The following is an 18689-nucleotide window of genomic DNA, read 5'->3' as shown; positions in this document are numbered from 1 at the left end:
TAGGATCCCCTATCACATCCCCCCTCCTTCTTTATGCTTTTATATGTACATTTGAATAGTCCAATGTTATACAAAACTTAGTATAAGAATTTAAAATATATTTATATGCCTAAGAACTTTAAGAGTTAGAATTATAATCTTGGGTTTCTTGCATGTTGTATCTGGGGTCTCAAAATGCTGTCATTGAATTGTATGCTGCATGTTTTAACCAAACAAGAAAAAGAGCCAAAAGGAAATCACAAGATATGCATACCAATGAAAAGACACACACATTTGCACAATGAGGAATCCCATAAAAACCCAAATCTGGAAGCTAATAATATATATATTATATATATAATTTATAATATATAATAATATATATATATATATATATATATATATATACATAACCTGTAAGGTTAAAAGAAAGGCAGATAGATAGATAGATAGATAGATAGATAGATAGATAGATAAAATCCCCTGAATTAACAACTTAACATTATGAAACAAAGAACCTCCAAAAATACCACTGAGTTTGTTTATGTTGATCATCTACTGATTGCAATATGCCTAATCATATGACTGCTTTGTTGTCCCAGTGATACTCCCTTGGAAAAAAAACACATTATTTGCCAGGGTCTGGAGATAGGCTCTGGGTTAGGAATTTGGGGCAATTGTCCACGTGTCCTTTCAGCTCTAGGCACCATCTACTGCAGACCAATGCAGGCCCTATGCATGCTCCTTCAGTCTCTGAGGTTATGTTTGCCAGCCCCATTTTATCTAGAAGGCTGTATCATTTCTTTGTGTCTTCCACACTTTCCACTATTCTCTTCTCTACTTCCACATAGTTCTCTAAGCCTTGAGTAGAAGAATTTAATGAAGATATCCTATTTAGGGTTAAGTATTCCACATCTTTCACTTTCTGCCTATTGTCTGCCTGTGGGACTCTATTTGTTCCCATCTGATACAAAAAGAGGCTTCTCTGATGATGGCTGAGTAAGGCACAGATCTGAGTATAACAAAATTCCATTAGGAGTCAATTTATTGCTATGTTCCTTAAGTAGAACAGTAGTAATTGGCTTTCTCCTAAGTCCCTGGACTATCTAGTGTCAGATTCCTGACCACCCAAGTGGTATTGGGTATAAGTTTTATCATTGTGTAGGCCTTAACTCAAAACAGATACTGGTTTATTATTCCCTCAAGTTTGTAGCATTATGGTACCAACATATTTTTCAGACAAGTTATTATTGTAGATCAAAAAGTTTGTAGATGGGTTAGTATTTATCTTTCTCCTTTTGTAGAGTACACAGTATTATCCAATGCCATGAATAACAGACCATAGGAGTGAAGGCTCTAAGTAGGTACCAATTGACTTCTTTGTGTTTGATTAATTGTATAGGGATTATCTTTAGTAATAAGGATTTACAATCAGTTTGTGGAGTGAAACCAATAATTTTGGCAGCAGCTTAGGCTGTTTGCAGACAAGTCTTCAGCTAAGGGTATATGAATATCTATGCTTCCCTCATAAGACATCCAAACAAGCTCTCAAGGTTAGATGAATGCTTGAATGTCCAAGACCCAGAAACTAGATAGTTCAGGAAAAAAAAAAGCCTGCTCTTGAGTTGTTGGTCAATGCTGCCAAAAGACAACCAACACATTAAAGGTTTTTACTGTTGTTTTGTTTCCCACTAAAGGTGGAAGGATTGATTGTTTCTTATACTTCAGATACAAGAGCTGGAAATGACCTGTGTGACCCTTCCCTGAACACTAGCTTTTATGGTACCAAAAGGGGCTATGTCATCTTCCAAGTGGAGAGATCAATAGTCATTCCACTCTGGGATCATTCACTAGCATGCAGCATCATAATGAAAGCCTTAGCTTTAGCTCTACGAAGTAGGAAAGGGATGTCCAACGTTTAAAGAGGAAGAGGTAAATCATCCTCAAGGTACTGCACAGAAAGATGACCCGGATCTTTGATTCACCTTGTTTCTTTTCCTTCATAATACATCCTTGGACAGATTCTATACCCTCATCCCTGCTGAGAGTGCTCCTCTCAAGCAGCACTACACAGAGAGTGTTCTGGTGCAATTGCTGGTTACCTAGCAGCTTTCCGTTTTCCTTAGCAGAATCCTCTGTCTCTTCATTTCCACTCGCTGGAATGTTCTCTTTCTTCCCACATGCTCATGCTTTGATATTAGTTGTGCTTTCTCCTACAATGCTTTAAACTTTGATGTGTTCAGGGTCACCCCATTTAGTCATTTTACAACATGCTATTTTATGTTCCTGCTGTGATGGGCACTTTGAACAAAGCTAACCATGATGACCAGTGACTGCAATCCCAGCTTCGGACACAGGGGAATAGTGGACTCTATGCCAGCTTGAGCTGCATAGTGAAACTCTGGTTTAATTCAAAATAAGCACATAATTTATCTCAGTACAATTTCTTTTTCTGTGTGCCTGTGGTTAGGGGTTCTAGAAAGAAGGCAAAAAGTCTACAGTTTTTATTATAATAATCTAGGAGAATTATTGATAAGAAGAAAATTACTAAGAATTATTTTAAAATTATGTGACCAAATAAATTAATGTTTATGGAGGGAAGACTAGGTAACTTTGTCAAATGAATATGGATCAGGTGTTAGAAAGAAAGCTCACAACCACTAAGACAGAATAGTGACTTTTATTGTATCATACTATGTTAAAATCCAGGTGTATTAGGGATATATATTTATGTATGTTGATAAACAATTACCTCCTAAATTCACCTCTAATATTTTACTCTTAACATTTTGTCTTAATTAACCACAAAGCATTGTATTCAAATAATTGTGCTCTTAGCTTTTGCAGTTTTCTCAGTGTGATTATCAAATAGAATATAAACATCATTAGTCAAACAAGTCAAAATAATGATAAAAGAAAAAATAAATTTTATCTACTATTTAATAGGCAATGTTAACATTTCTCTTTTCTTCAATGACTTCATTAAAACCCCTTCCTGATTATTAATTTTCAGGCAATATATTTTAAAATAAAATAATTACCATAATCTCTAATTTTAAAGATTAATATTTTTTTATTCGAGGATGTGTGTGTTCACATGCATGATTTCAGATGATTGTGGAAGTCAGAAAGGAGTGTCAGATCACTTGAATCTGAAATTAGAGGCAGTTGTTAGCTTTCTGATACAGGTGCTGAGAACTGAAGTACAGTCTGATGAAAGAACAGCAGCTCTCTAACTGCTAAGCCACATTCCCAGCTTAACCACCATGGCCATTTAGTGGCTGATTCTGTCTTCCCCCATCACTAACTGTTTGGGGCTGCATTCAATACAGTGTATTACTACTTACAAGACAATTGCCTTCTCTAAACATTTCTTCTGCTTCTAAAACCTGAAATAATTCTGCTGTTTCAAAAAAATCAATTCAGTAAATATCTTATAATGGGACTCCTTGCTGTTTAAAACGTGCACTATACTGTACAGGAAAGGATAGGTATTCATAAAATAAAGAAGCAAAATTGCTCTTAACAAAGGAGCCTCATGCCTGATATTCATTGCTTTTGAAAGCTCTGTTTTGAGTTTGTACAAGAGACAGAGATAAGTCAGGTTTAGACATAACACATAAAATGTCAAAAAACATGAAATATTCATTACTTCCAATACTTTTTTCTTAGGCAATTATATTGATTTCAAGGGACATGGGGCATCTTACATACACACACACACACACACACACACACACACACACCAGTAATTGAGAATTTAGGCTACATGGCCTGAATCAAGTCTTAGTTCTATGATTAATAGTCTGGTAAATATTATTTATTTATACTTTGTCACGTTATATATATATATATATATATATATATATATATATATATAATTATACATGACAGGTTTTATATATATATACATATATATATATAACCTGATAACAATAATTAATATTAATCTCAGAATTCTATTAAATGGATCAACGTTAATGATATTGGCTTACAACAGGCATATATGTAGGTACTTTAGTTGCATGAGAAAGAAAAAAATCTCATAATAATTTTATGCTAGAAGAAAATATTTTAAACCTATAACAAAAAATTAAAGGATTGTGTAAATTATAGAGTATCATGTGCAAGTGGCTAAAGTCATGATGTCTGATATAAGCCACATGAATACAGGTAAAAAATATTTTTAAGGGAAATGAAAAATAAAAAACAAAGAATTTGTGAATACTTTATACCTTTGATGTCAAAAGCAAAATTGCTCAACACTGTGTAATATGCATAAAAACAGATGTTTGCAATTTATTTTAAAGCATAAAAATGTCAACTTCTCTCAGAGTCTCTATATAATTCATTTTTAAAAGGAAAATAAATAAGTTTCCCAATGGTACAACTGAAATATCAACTAAAGTGTTTACAGAGCTTTCTATCAGAGGACTGCTTTGTTCTACATTTTACACCTGATGAAAAAAATAATGAAACAGCTTAGTGGTGGGAACACTGAGAAATTCAAGTTTGTATTGAAATAGCATAATTTTATAACAAAGTACAAAATGCCAAGCATGGACAGTTTGCCGCCTACTGTAATTACTTTTAAAAGAACACAACAAAAGAACACTTTAATAAACACAATTTCACATAAAAGACCATAAACATAGACAGAATATTGAAAAAGAAAGTTTCATGGCAATCAAGACATAAGGGAGTCATATCATGGGTCCTACAAAGAAGTTTGGTAGTAAGTAGATTAAGGACAGATTTCAACAACCACAGCGACAACAGTAACAACAACAAAAGTCAAAGAAGACATCAGACTGTGAAGAAAAAGAAATGAAAGCGAATGATTCAAGGAACATTATGATACCAAATATTTGAGAACTGTATTTCATATATGTACATACATACATATATACATACATACATACATACATACATACATACATACATATGGAATGCATGTGTTCCATAGTCATTAACTTTGTGTAGGTATACTTATAATAAATGACAAGAAAGTTTGCCTAAAACAGAGCTTAAGCCAGGCAGTGGTGGTGAACACCTTTAATCCCAGCACTTTGGAGGCAGAGGCAAGTGGATTTCTGAGTTCGAGGCCAACCTGGTCTACAGAGTGAATTCCAGGACAGCCAGGGCTACACAGAGAAACTCTGTCTTGAAAAAAAAAAAAACAAAAAACAAAAACAAAACAACAACAACAAAAACCAGAGCTTAAAGTTTAAATTCTCAATTATTTTACAAAGAAACTTAATAACTTCTAGGAGTTTAAATGTACTAAGAAGAATGTCCAGGGAGTGTTAAAATTGATAGAAAGTAAGGTGCAAGCCTCCACCCTCCTATCAGTTTTGAGATGAAGGCAGGTGTTGAGACAGATATGAAACTAGTTTAGTTTTTGAAAGCACTGAGCTGTTTAGTAACAATGGTGGAACTCCAAAGGATTTCACTTGCTAGATCAGTGCTCTTCATAAATGGTCTACCAAATTATGTTGGCAGAGATCATAGGTTTTTTTTTTTTTTGTCATTGAATTACTCTGAATAGTGTTAACCCATTGTTCTGATAAACTAAGAATCCAATCTTTTATTTTGAATCATGCCCAAAGTTCTTTGTACTACAGAGCATTAAATATTTATCAGCAGTGAGTAAAGTATTATTAAGTATAAGTGTTGTGTTGTTTGACTTTCTGTTTATCACTGAACAATAATAAACAGTGTCAGTGAACTTGCAAGATGAGATTTCTATGGACCTAAGGTCTGTATGATGCAACTGAAAATGATGGTAACTCCTCGATTTGTGGAATATTTAATTTAAGAATAAACTATTGCTATTAACTACATAGTAGCCACTCCTTATGAAGCAAAATCAATTACCAACAGACTTTCCTCTTAGGAGAGATGGAGAAGTAATTAACAATCACCTACTGGGTGGAGGGGCATAGTATTCTGTGTATGCTTAGATTTTTCAAAACCTATTTTTAATGAGGGTTCTTAAAGGCTTACCATCTCTTCTAGTCAATCATCCACCAAAGGTAGTGGAAAGGAAAGGTTAAAAGAGCAAAGGAGGATGTGGACCTGTTTAGAAATGTTTCTTTTGACTAAATTCAATTTGCATTGTCAGGAAGTCAGCAGTTCAGTTTTCATGAATTAGCAGTGGCAGCTTGATCCACTCACAAACACCATTCAGGAATAAGCAATGTTAGGACTTGAAAACATCATTCACAAATCAGCAAGTGGAGATCCACCTAGAGAAAAACTGCAAGAATCTGGCAATCAGCCTGAGTCCTCAGAAGCCACTGGAACGCCAGCAGATTAATGGTGCATTTCGCTTTAAGACGTCAGGACAAATGATGACCAACAAAAAATGGTAAGACCAATGCCAACCAACATCATCAAAGCACAATTATTATCAGCAAAGAATGGCAAGGTGAATAATAGATTCTATCTACTTTTGTCCACTGTCTTTAGGGATATACATACATATATATGTGTATATATATATATGTGTGTGTATATATATATATATATATATATGTACACATATATGTGTGTATGTGTGTATATGTACATATTATATATGTATATGTACAAATTATAGATAGATAGATAGATAGATAGATAGATAGATAGATAGATAGATAGATAGATAGATAATTTTCTCTCAAGTATCCACTCTAGCAAAACTTCACATGCCCCTTTTCCAGGCTTCCTCCAGAAAAAACACCATGTGTCTGTTCTTAGCAAAATAGTCTCCCATGTGTCACCTTCAGCAAAAACACCCTCTTATAAGACAGTTTCCAGAAAAACATCACATAACACAACCAAATCTCCAAAGAAGGTAGAAATTTTCATATCAGTTCTTCAGTTCAATTTTAATGACATTAATACATTAGCATAGTTTATCTTAGGTTACATGGACTCTTATCCCAGTAAATGATATTGGAAAGAAATGTAACACAATACACCATTGTTGTGTTTCCAGGATATTTGTTGCCCTTTTTGTAACAGCTTGTTCAGGGCATACACTAGACTTCCCTAAGGCATCTTACATAGAAACAGACAGATAAATAAAAGCCCTAAAAATTGCATCAAATATTACATGCTATGTTATGATGTTACTAGAAGAAGATGTCTTGAGGTAGAAATAGCATGGCTCTTTTTGCCACAATTTAAGGAATAAAAAATGTTTTGGTTCCCAAAGGTGTGATGGATGTTCTTGGTTTTGGAAACTGAAGATCTGTTTTATATACCAGAACCTTAGTGACAGTGGAATGTATACCCTGTCTTATATATGATATATTGACAGTTTAAAGTAGATAAACTTTTACTCTAAACATATTATAAGTAATATAAGCAGTATCTTGAGTGTGTTAAAAATATTTTAAGGGAACTGTAGAGAGGGTGTGTTTTCAAAGGCTATCATCTAAAGATCCTCAGTTGAATCCTCTGGAATATAGAGAACTTAGCTAGATGTATAAGAAGAAACATTTCAAACAAATTATTAAGAATGTATTACAGAATGGAAAACTATAATATTACTAGTCTGAAACATCCAAAGTATTTTAGTTGAGTTGATGTGTAGAAGTGACCAGAGTGTAGACTGAAGGAATATAGACAAATACAGGCCATTTTTACATCTTTGTGAATTAGAAAGACAACTGGACTAGAAAAATGATATAAAAATGTTCTTTGTTGTATTGAAGAGTTGTATCGTAAAAATAAAATAAAATGCCTAACAAAAAAATTGACAGTAATAAAACAAATTAAAGTGGAATAGAATAAACCCTTCTGAATTACAAATCATTTATATTATACTGCCCCCTGCAGGCAGCATTGTACTGCTTCTCCAGTTTGTGGTGTGAACTAAACATGACAACTTTTTCATAGGAGTGGTTAATTTTGAAAGAAATAATTACATAGTGCAGAGACCTGCAAAATATTACCTCGCATGAATTGTCAGAGATACCCCTAGCAGCTGTGTCATGTTGATCTAGTGCCTGTTTGTTTTTTAATTTTATTTATTTTTTAATTGGGTATTATATTTACATTTCAGATTTTATCCCCTTACCCAACTTCCCCTACCACCCAGAAACCTCCTATCCCATTCCCCCTCCTAATGCTTCTATGAGGCTGTGCCCCCACCTACCCCCCACTCCCACCTCCCCACCCTCACATCCCCCCCCCCCACTCAGTGTTCATCCTTCATGGGACCAAGAATCTCCTCTCTTACCTATGCCCAACAAGGTCATCCTCCCCTACATATATAGCTGGAGTCATGGGTCCCTCCCTATGTGCTCCCAGGCTGGTGGTTTAGACCCTGGGGTACTCTGGCTGGTTGGTATTGTTGCTCTCCTCATGGTGTCACAAACCTTTTCTGCCCCTTCAGAGTTCTCTCTAACCTCTCCATTGGGAAACCCTTGATCAGATCAGTGGTTAGCTGTGAGCTTCGTCCTCTGAATTGTCAGTCTCTGGCAGACCTCTAAGGAGACAGCTATATTGGGTTCTTGTCAGCATGCACTTCCAGCTGTCCACATCAGTGTCTAGCTTAGGTAACTGTACATGGGACTGGTGTGCGGTGGTATCTCAGGCTTGTTTTGATCTGCATTTCCCTGATGGCTAAGGATGTTGAGCATTTCTTAAGGTGCTTCTCAGCCATTTGAGTTTCCTCTGTTGAGAATTCTTTGTTTAGCTCTGTACCCCATTTTTAATAGGGTTATATGGTTTTCTGGAATATAATTTCTTAAGTTCTTTGTATATCTTGGATATTAGCCCTCTATCGGATGTAGGATTGGTAAAGATCGTTTTCCAATCTGTTGGTTGCCACTTTGTCTTATTGACAGTGTCCTTTGCCTTACAGAAGCTTTGCAATTTTATGAAGTCCCATTTATCAATTCTTGATCTTAGGGCATAAGCCATTGGTGTTCTGTTCAGGAACTTTTCCGCTGTGCCTAGGTGTTCGAGTGTCTTCCCCATCTTCTCTTCTATTAGTTTTAGTGTATCTGGTTTTATGTGAAGGTCTTTTATCCACTTGGACTTGAGATTTGTACAAGGAGATAAGAATGGATTGATTTGCATCTTCAACATGCTGACCTCCAGTTGAACCAGCACCATTTGCTGAAAATGCTGTTCCTTTTCCACTGGATGGTTTTAGCTCCTTTGTCAAAGAACAAGTGATCATAGGTGAGTGGGTTCATTTCTGGATCTTCAATTCTATACCATTGATCTTCCTGCCTGTCTCTGTACCAATACCATGCAGTTTTTATTAGTATTGCTCTGTAGTACAGTTTGAGGTCAGGGATGGTGATTCCCCCAGAAGTTCTTTTATTGTTTAGAATAGTTCTCACTATCCTGGTTTTTGTTTTTTTTTGTTGTTGTTGTTTGGTTGTTTTTTTGTTGTTGTTGTTTTTTTGTTTTGTTTTGTTTTTGTTATTCCAAATGAATTTGCAAATTGCTCTCTTTATCTCTAATAAGAATTGATTTGGAATTTTGATGGGGATTGCATTGAATCTATAGATTGCTTTTGGCAAGATGGCCATTTTTACTACATTAATCCTGCCAATCCAGGAGCATGGGAGATCTTTCCATCTTCTGAGATCTTCTTCTGTTTCTTTCTTCAGAGACTTGAAGTTCTTGTCATACAGATCTTTCACTTTCTTGGTTAGATTCACTCCAAGGTATTTTATACTGTTTGTAACTATTGTGAAGGGTGTCATTTCCCTAATTTCTTTTTCAGCCTCTTTATCCTTTGAATAGAGGAAGGCTACTGATTTATTTGAGTTGATATTATATCCAGCCACTTTGTACTCTGTCATGGTCTTCCTCTCAAAAATCCATTTCCACCAATTAATCAATAGGAAGTAGGATAAAGAAATAGCTGAATCAATGTTTCAATCAACTTTTATAAACTTAGCACTTTCTTTTTCTTTGTCCTCTTGATTTTTTCTTCAATGTATATATATTGTGTATGTGTTTGTGCACACACACACACATATGACTTTTTTCATTCCAGCTTTTGAAGAGACTTCATCGGAAGTTACTTGGGAATACTTGGGGAATTTTTTCTCATCCTAAAAGTTATAGAGTTCCACATATCCATATCTCCTGCATTTATTAGAAAATAGAGGATGAATGTAGGATCTATTGTGGCCTAACAGGATCATCGTCTATATTATTAATTTCTTTAAATGTTAAAATAAATACTTAAAACTACTCTGTGCTTATTAGTGGTTCATAAGTATCCCTCATTCATAACAGACTCCCAAGCAATACTCTTATTGATCCATCTCAACGAAATCTCAGGCTTCCTTACCTTGAGACATTTATCACTAATTCACAATTAATACTGAAATAACCTCACCAACATGTCCTTAAGTCTTTTAGTGTATTTATCTTAGAGAGTCATTAGGATTATTGACAGTTGTCTCAGGTTAGCTAGCTACAGTTGAGTCCTATTGTGAAAACCGGAACCTGGATCAGTGTTGATTTTGCATAATTCTAAAGTATAAGTTTATTAAAAAGTTTCTATCACATATCTATTACTAGTTAGACATTAATCTTTATATGCAAAATTGAGATGCGGCTGTGAAATCAGACTCAAATATTATGACTGAACTATGATATAAGTTACTGAATATGAGAAAATACTAAACTTTGAAACCTTTACAAATATTTGCATATCAAATACTTTACATGAATTCACACAAATATACTTAATAAAATTGATCCTATTATTAGTATTTTGAACATTAATCATCATTATATTCTTTTCTGTTTGCATGGGTTTGTTTTCTGTCTCTAGTTTTGGAAAAATAACATTTATATCATCCATTTAATATCTTCATTACCATGGTTATCAATCCAGGAAAAAAAACTATCTCCAGAAAAATCAAGTTATCAAGACTTTGTTTGAAAAGATAATTATTGGAACTAAAAATGATTTGGCTTGTCAATTTTAGCATAACATAATCTATTTGGATTTTATGAATTTCTTTGTTGACTGTTCTCCCACTCATTCATTTGTTTGTTTGTTTGCTTGCTTGTTTGCTTGTTGAGACAGAGCTTCCTCTGTAACCCAAGCTGTCTTAGAATTTACTATATAGACTAGTATCACCCAAAACTGTTAAGAATACTCCCTCTGCCTCTGCCTCTGCCCCTCTGCCTCTCTGCCTCTCCTCTGCCTCTCTGCCTCTCTGCCTCTCTGCCTCTCTGCCTCTCTGCCTCTCTGCCTCTCTGCCTCTCTGCCTCTCTGCCTCTCTGCCTCTCTGCCTCTCTGCCTCTCTGCCTCTCTGCCTCTCTCTGCCTCTCTCTGCCTCTCTCTCTCTCTCTCTCTCTCTCTCTCTCTCTCTCTCTCTCTCTCTCCCTCTATGTTACTGGAAGTTTGAGAGTGTGGCACCATGTCCATAAATATTTTCTTCTCTAATTTTGTACAGCTTTCCTGATCTCAGCACATGAGCTGTTTCCTCTTCAAGGATGTTTCCATCATCTCACTGATATTCACTGTTCTTCATTATTATGACATCAAATTTCCTTGCTTTTATTCAGCATTGCATTCACAGAAGCATGGTAGTGACCAGGTTACTCAAAAATTTAAGTACCTCGGTTTTGAACTTAAATCTTTTTTGTGCTATCAAGATTCTGTATGGGTAATAACTTACTCTGGTAAGCAATAAAATTCTATTTGCTTAGAAATATTGTAATTTCATCAAGTATTCAGTTATCAACATTATAAAATATGTAAATGAAAAAATTTGATAACTTTTGGCATAGCCAGATCAGACATATTTTACTTTTTTATTGAAAATAGATTTTTTTCTCACACAAAATATTCTGATTATAGTTTCTTCATCTTATACTCCTCCCATTTCTTCCCCTAATGCCCTCCCATCTGGATCCACCCTGTTTCTGTCTCTCATTAGAAAACAAACTGGCTATAATTTTCTTAATGGCTAATATTCATTTATAAGTGAATACACACCACATTTATCTTTCTGGATTTGGGTTATCTCATTAATGATTTTTTTTTCTAATTCCATCCACTTGCATATAAATTTCATGGTGTCATTTTTTAAAGACTCTGTAATATTCTATTTTGTAAATATATCGTATTTTCTTTATTCACTCTTCTGTTAAAGAAAATTTAATATGTTTCCAGTTTATTGTTATTATGAATAAAACCACAAGAAACACGCTTGAACAAGTGTTCTTGTAGTGAATGCTATGATAAATGGTCTGGGGGATATATGGATCTCTTTGGAAGGGGTAAATAAAATAGATTTTATGGGCAGTGAGGGGTAGTTGGGGACAGGAGTAAAATCAGATGGAGAATGAGATGATGTGGACAGAGAAAGTACTGGAAGAGACACATGGATTTCAGTGCAAACATACATGATTCTTTACTCCTGTGTTCTCGTTAGTATGGACAGGCACTCTACAGGCTATCAAAGGAGAAAAAGAAGCAACCCATCTACAAGACATTTGTTTGATCTTCCATCTGTCCTGCCTTCAAAATACACTGGGGAAATGGTGGCACAGAACTTTTGCAAATAGCCAAACAATGTCTAATTTGACTTAAGGCCTACTTTGTAAAAAGGAATGAGGGAACCAGGAGAACAAGTCCCTTGGAATCAACTAAACAAGCCACATATTGAAAGAGAATTTTGAAATAGGCCCAAACTAATAAAAATAACAGGGCCCTGATTCCATTCCTTTTCCCTAACCTAAATAGTTAAAAGTGCCTGCCAGCAGGTTTGGGCCCAGTTAATTAGTTACAGAGGAGGTGGAGTTACAAGACAAAGGCCTGTTAAGAACATCCCAAACTGACTGGCCAAGGTAGGAACTACACCCTGCCCCCATGGTACAGTCTGCTACTGTTCAAAAAAGTAAAACAACCAATCCTGTGCACCTGCACAAAAGTTCGCTTTTTCCCCACCCTGCCCATATATAAGCCCTAGACCCCTGAGCCGGGGGGTCAGTCCCTCTATCTCCTATGTGAGATATGGAGATATGGCCTGGCCCAAAGCTCTGATTTAATAAACTGCCTCATGTGCTTACATCAAGACGGTCTCTTGTGTGTCCTTTGGGTGTGTGCTATCCTGTGACTTAAGTGGACTCCCCTTCTGGGGAGTCCTGGACCTTTCAATATGAGCACAAAAAACTGAAGTAGCCAGCACTGAGATGACTTGAGTCTGTATCAGGTTCTCTGTATATAAAATATAGTATTAGCTTAGAATATTTATAAGAATCCTGACTGTGAGAACAAGTTTGTCTCTGTTTAGTTATGTTCCTCTCAGGACTCTTTTTCTTTCTGTTGGGTTGCTGTTTACTTTGTTATGATAGTTTTGGTTTTGTCTTATATTTTATTTCATTATGTTAGGTTGTTGTCTCTTAGAAGCAGGTTCTTTTCTAATGGGAGACAGAAAGTTAGTGGATCCAAAGGGGACGGGAAGTGAGGAGAAACTGGAAGAATTGGAGAAAGAGAAAACTATAATCAGAATATATTGTATGAAAAAAAATTTAAAAAAATAAAAATAAAAATAAAATAATAAATAAAATAAATAAAAATTTAAAAACAGAAAATAAAAAATAAAATAAATAAATAAATAAAAATAAAAAATAAAAATAATAAAATAAAATAAATTTAAAAGAACAAAAAAATTTTAAAAATTTTAAAAAAATTTTAAAAAAAGAATATACTGTATGAAAAAGTATTCTATTTCTTATCCAGGCCAGCTGGACAATCAAGTGGGACCCTTAGACCCTGTGGAGAGGACTGAGATGCACAAGAAAATAAAAAGGCACAGCAAGTCAAGAAGTCTGATCAAGCTGACAAAGATTTTATTGTTCACACAGGTTATATACTCTGAAAACAGGGTATGGGTAGGGGTAGGAAAGGAAAGAGGGCTTTGCAGACGGAGGAAGCTAGCTGCAGCTGTCGGGTCTAACTAAATTATTATTACAAAGCCTTGCCATTACCAGGGGTTCTAAAAACATCTATCTAGCAGGATGTTGGGTAAATCTAAAGATCAGGAGGAAGGGTTACTAAGGTGGGTTCCTATGAGGCCTTGTTTGAAGTTCTGAGAACTAACAAGTGAATCATGGAAGGTAAGCAGAAAGAAGAATAGTGGATAGGAGAGACAAGGGTGAGTGTTTGCCAAGAGTAAGGCCTTGCCATGGCTTTCCACACTTTCTAATAAAAATTATTAGGATAAAAGAAAAACAAACAGGCTTCTTAGGAATAATAATAAAATATAATAAGATCAAACAAAATTTAAAACACTGAAATAGTACAAATCAAAGAGAAAAAAAATGAACTAACCAAAGACATAAGAAACAGAGACATATTAATTATCACACATGGGAATCTCACAAGAACTAAATCAGAAGCCATAATATGTGTGCACAAGACAGGATAAAAAGGAAAAGAAAATTATATAAATAAAATTTAATAAATAATGAGATAAAATGGAAAAATCCATAGCATAGTTTTATAAGACAAGGAACCTTTAAAGATGCCTTTGACATTATCTATTTGTAGCCGCCAGCAGCTATGATAATCGGGTTCACCTGAGAGGAAGGCTGGGAATGAAAGGGGAATGGAGGGCGAGAGAAACGTGGGGCCAAGACAACTTCTGATCAAGGCCTGAAGTTTGCTTTCACATATAAAGGGTAAGCCCCACCCCCAGAGTCTCTTCTGGATTCAACCCAGGGGCCAGGTAAGAAAATAGCAGGTGTCAGGGTGTCAAGGCAAGCTCAGCAGGCAGTCCATTCTTCTAGCTCCAATAGCAGACTACAGGGTACCAAGGCCAGCAATGCAATGCTGCCTCCTAGGTCTTACTGTTGTTTGATCTATTATGGTAAACGGCTCACAGGCCTGCTCAGGCCTGGGGGAAGGGCACATCTATTGGCCATCTATTGCTGGGTATACAGCCAACATGTAAGAATATTTTATTTTCCCAGTGAAATTTTCTTGAAGAAAACTAAATTTGCATTTGCAAGAGGTTATTAATTGAAGATAACTTCAGGGTTAGAGATAGATGCACGTGTTTACTTCTTCTGGTTTAGGACCCCATCTAGTACAGACTTGTGTGTCCTGCCTGAGTTTCTGTGGGTTCATATGTGGGTCAATATTGTTGATTTAAAGGGCATAATTTCCTTGGTGTTCTCTATCCCCTTTGTCTCTTACTCTTTTTGTGACTCTTTTTAGTGGGGTTCCTTGAGATCTGAGAGGAGGTATTTAATGTAGATACCCTATTTAGGGCTGTGTGTTCCAAGTTCTCTCATTGTCTACATAATGTCTGACTGTGACTCTCTGTATTTTTTCCATCTTCTGCAGAAAGAAGCTTCTCTGATGATGTCTGTCTAAGCAAGACACTGATCTATGAGTATAACAGAATATCATTTGTAATTATTTCATTGTTACTTGTTTTTTAGAAGTAGTAGTAGTAGTAGTAGTAATTTGATTTGCTTTGCCTCTTGTTCCCTAGTTAACCTAGTCTCATGTCCAACAACTTTTTAAAATAGACTTAGGAATCTCTCTCACCATAATACTCTCTTCCCATCCCAGTGAAAACCGTAGATGCCATTATGTTTTCTCATTAAATAAACAAGTAATCATCTTTTCATGACACTAATATAAGAAATTTTTTCTCCATGGTTTCAAGATGCTACATTCCTGAAACTATACAATTTATGATGGAACATGGGGATATATTCTGACTCTGGAAGATAACGATGACAGTTAAATTATAGTGGCCACTAGCTTCTCTATTATTTCATTCTTTAAAAAAATGATATAACTTATTTGGGAAGGAATACAAATGCCAAGAGAGTTAGGAAACAGAATGCAAAATAAGAACACTTTAAATTGCCATAATCTAGAAGTGGAAATGGGAAAATCATAACTAATTATTAAATCAAATCATGTTAAATCGGAACTAGATTGTATATACTGCTTAGTAATTTGATAGCCTAACAAAGCAGCCATTACCTAATGATGACAGCTATTTACCCAGATGGAAAGTCACAGGGAATTGGAATAACTGCCACAAGGCATTAATCAGCAAAGCCATCAGGAATGGCCCCCTCAGCCTACCAAATCAGTCATGATTAGTAGGGGTGGTTCAAGTTCAAAGGGCTGAAAAGTTAGACAGCATGCTCTTGGTTCCAAGACTAGGAGACTGCTGTTCTCCAATCTGTTTGCCTCAGAGTTTTATGAGCTGGATACAACAAGATTGAAGGTATAAAAAAACCTAGTGTGGTTGAGGAAGACTCTCCTGTTTGATCATTATAAAGCCATAGTGGAAACTTTCAAACTGCCTATGTTTCTTTAAAAAGTGAAAGTGTCTGTTTAGTGCTCTAGAATGCATCTTTCACCTCAGCGTGTACTCCATCAGAGAGGCTCAGCTCATGACCTTTCTGATTTTCATTATATACTGACACATCTGCATTTATCAAGTTGACTATCAGAGTATCATAGAATAAAAAATGAAGTGTTTTATGTATTGCCAACTAACACAGAAAGGGAAATTTAAAAAAACACCTATTTTTTAAACTTTTTAAAAAATATTCCTGGACCTTCAACATTTGTAAGCAAAGTATCTCTTCAAGATGAATTTTCCCAGTAATACAATTACTAGATCATAATTTAAGTTCCAATAAAGAGAATACAATGACACCATGGAATTTTCTCTAGTCTGGGTGTTTCAAACTGTGTTTTTAAATTAATAAACAAGAAAACTATTTTTTTAATTAAAGAAGACATAACTGGATCACAAAATATGTTGTCGTGACTACAGAAGTGATCCAGTGATTTCTGGAATTGGCAAATAGAATGAATTAGTATTCATAGTTATTCATTGGTAGTCCCCAGAGAGATATATGGAGAAATATACCAAGAAAGCTAGTTAAAAATACTAGCTAGTTAAAATAGATTCTCTTCGGTGAGAGAAATCCTTGCACATAGAGAAAATTGAAGATTTAGGTGAGAAGAAATGACAACACTTAAAAGATTAAGTCTTGTAAGGGTTAATTCTAAGTAACTTATATAGTGGTTTACTCCTACAACCACCTTACAGGCTGAGATAGAATGGCCATGTGATCATGGTCCCACAGGACAGAAGGCTAAAATGTCCCATACTTCTAGTTAGCTTCATCACACCACAGCAAACAGAATTAGTTGGAATTGTGGTGATGTTGCTATAATCAAACCTACTGCATTGGTGGCTAATATAAAAACACATCATACAGATGTGAATACAACAAAATATTTGATGATAATCAAATATGTTGCTAGTTTATGTACTTACTATACTTATATTGTTTTTTGAGTAAATTCTTTCTACTTCTGAAAATATATTTACTGTAAAAAAATCAAGCCATGTATTTCAAGATTAACCTTACACTTCTGACATATATCAGGCATTTTAACTGTAGAATATTTTTTTCTTGTAGCAGTTTCTTAGTTATAAGTCCCAAAAGTAAAATGTCAGACTCAACACAAACACACACACACACAAAAGCACACACACATACATACACATGTACATTTACTCTTACACACTTCTACAACATTCAGACACTTATACAACACTCACACACTTACATAAATAGTATGAATTGTGGGGCTGTGAAAGGGTGTGTTGGTTTTTGGTGTGGCATAGGCCTTGAACCCTGATCCCAATGAAGCAAAGGCAGGTGTTTGGCCATGCCCACAGAACCCAGGGTCCTGACATATAGTCTAAGACCTCCATTTGATCTATGCCTTGCAGTCACATAGGGCTACAGGTAGAGAACATGACTACAGGCCTCAGCCTCAAAAGATTTCCATATTAATGAGTTACCTAAAGGCCAGAGGGCGTACCAATTACTTATTCTTTTTCTCAGGCCCCTTCCCTTCTCCCTCCCTATTTAACTCAGGTCTGCCCTGAGTTTCATGGAGGTGCACATCCAGATTCAACTACCATCTGCCATGTCAATAAAGCCAATTTGGAAACCCATGGACTTTCTTGTGTTACTGGGGCCTGCCATCTTGAGGCAGTCGTGAAGGACTTCCTTGCATTCCAACCACTGGTTCCCAAAATGGATACATTTGTACAAACTAAATTAATCTCTCCAAGATGAGTCCATATGATTTGTATAAATAAACATCCGATGCTAAACTCATGTTCTCATCTCAATTGTGTAGTGTTTTAATGGTTCTTTTTCATTTTAGTGGGTTTTGTTATTCCTGTTCTTTGTTCTTATATTTATGATGTCTTTGCTGTATTTCTGATGTGTCAAGCTTTATGTTATGTGAAGTCTCGAAAGGCCTATCTACACGATACAATTTTGTCTTTTAATATTGCAGCAAGAGAATCACCATATTTTCTTCCCTTCTGTCATTTTTTCCCCACTAGTAGATATTAGTCAGTGATATTTTCTTCCTAGTTTGATGCATGTACAGTGTCAGAAGTTGTTAATCCTAATGTGCATGATATGAAGAACTAACAGTACAGCTTAAATCTCTTTAATTAGAAGTAATAAAGTATGAGAACTTAGATCTCAGCATCTCTCTATATAAATATTGACAGATCTGTTTTGTCAAGATATGTAACATTCACATCATTTTCATATTACTAATCTACCATCTTTCATCTTACTAATGTACAATCAAGGGTTATAATTCTAGTTTTATATCTAAATGCTACTGTTAGTCTTTTACTCAAAGTATA

The sequence above is a fragment of the Arvicanthis niloticus genome, chromosome 15, assembly GCF_011762505.2.
Source record: "Arvicanthis niloticus isolate mArvNil1 chromosome 15, mArvNil1.pat.X, whole genome shotgun sequence".
Taxonomy (NCBI): Eukaryota; Metazoa; Chordata; class Mammalia; order Rodentia; family Muridae; genus Arvicanthis; species Arvicanthis niloticus.
Note: the sequence above shows the minus strand (reverse complement) of the source record.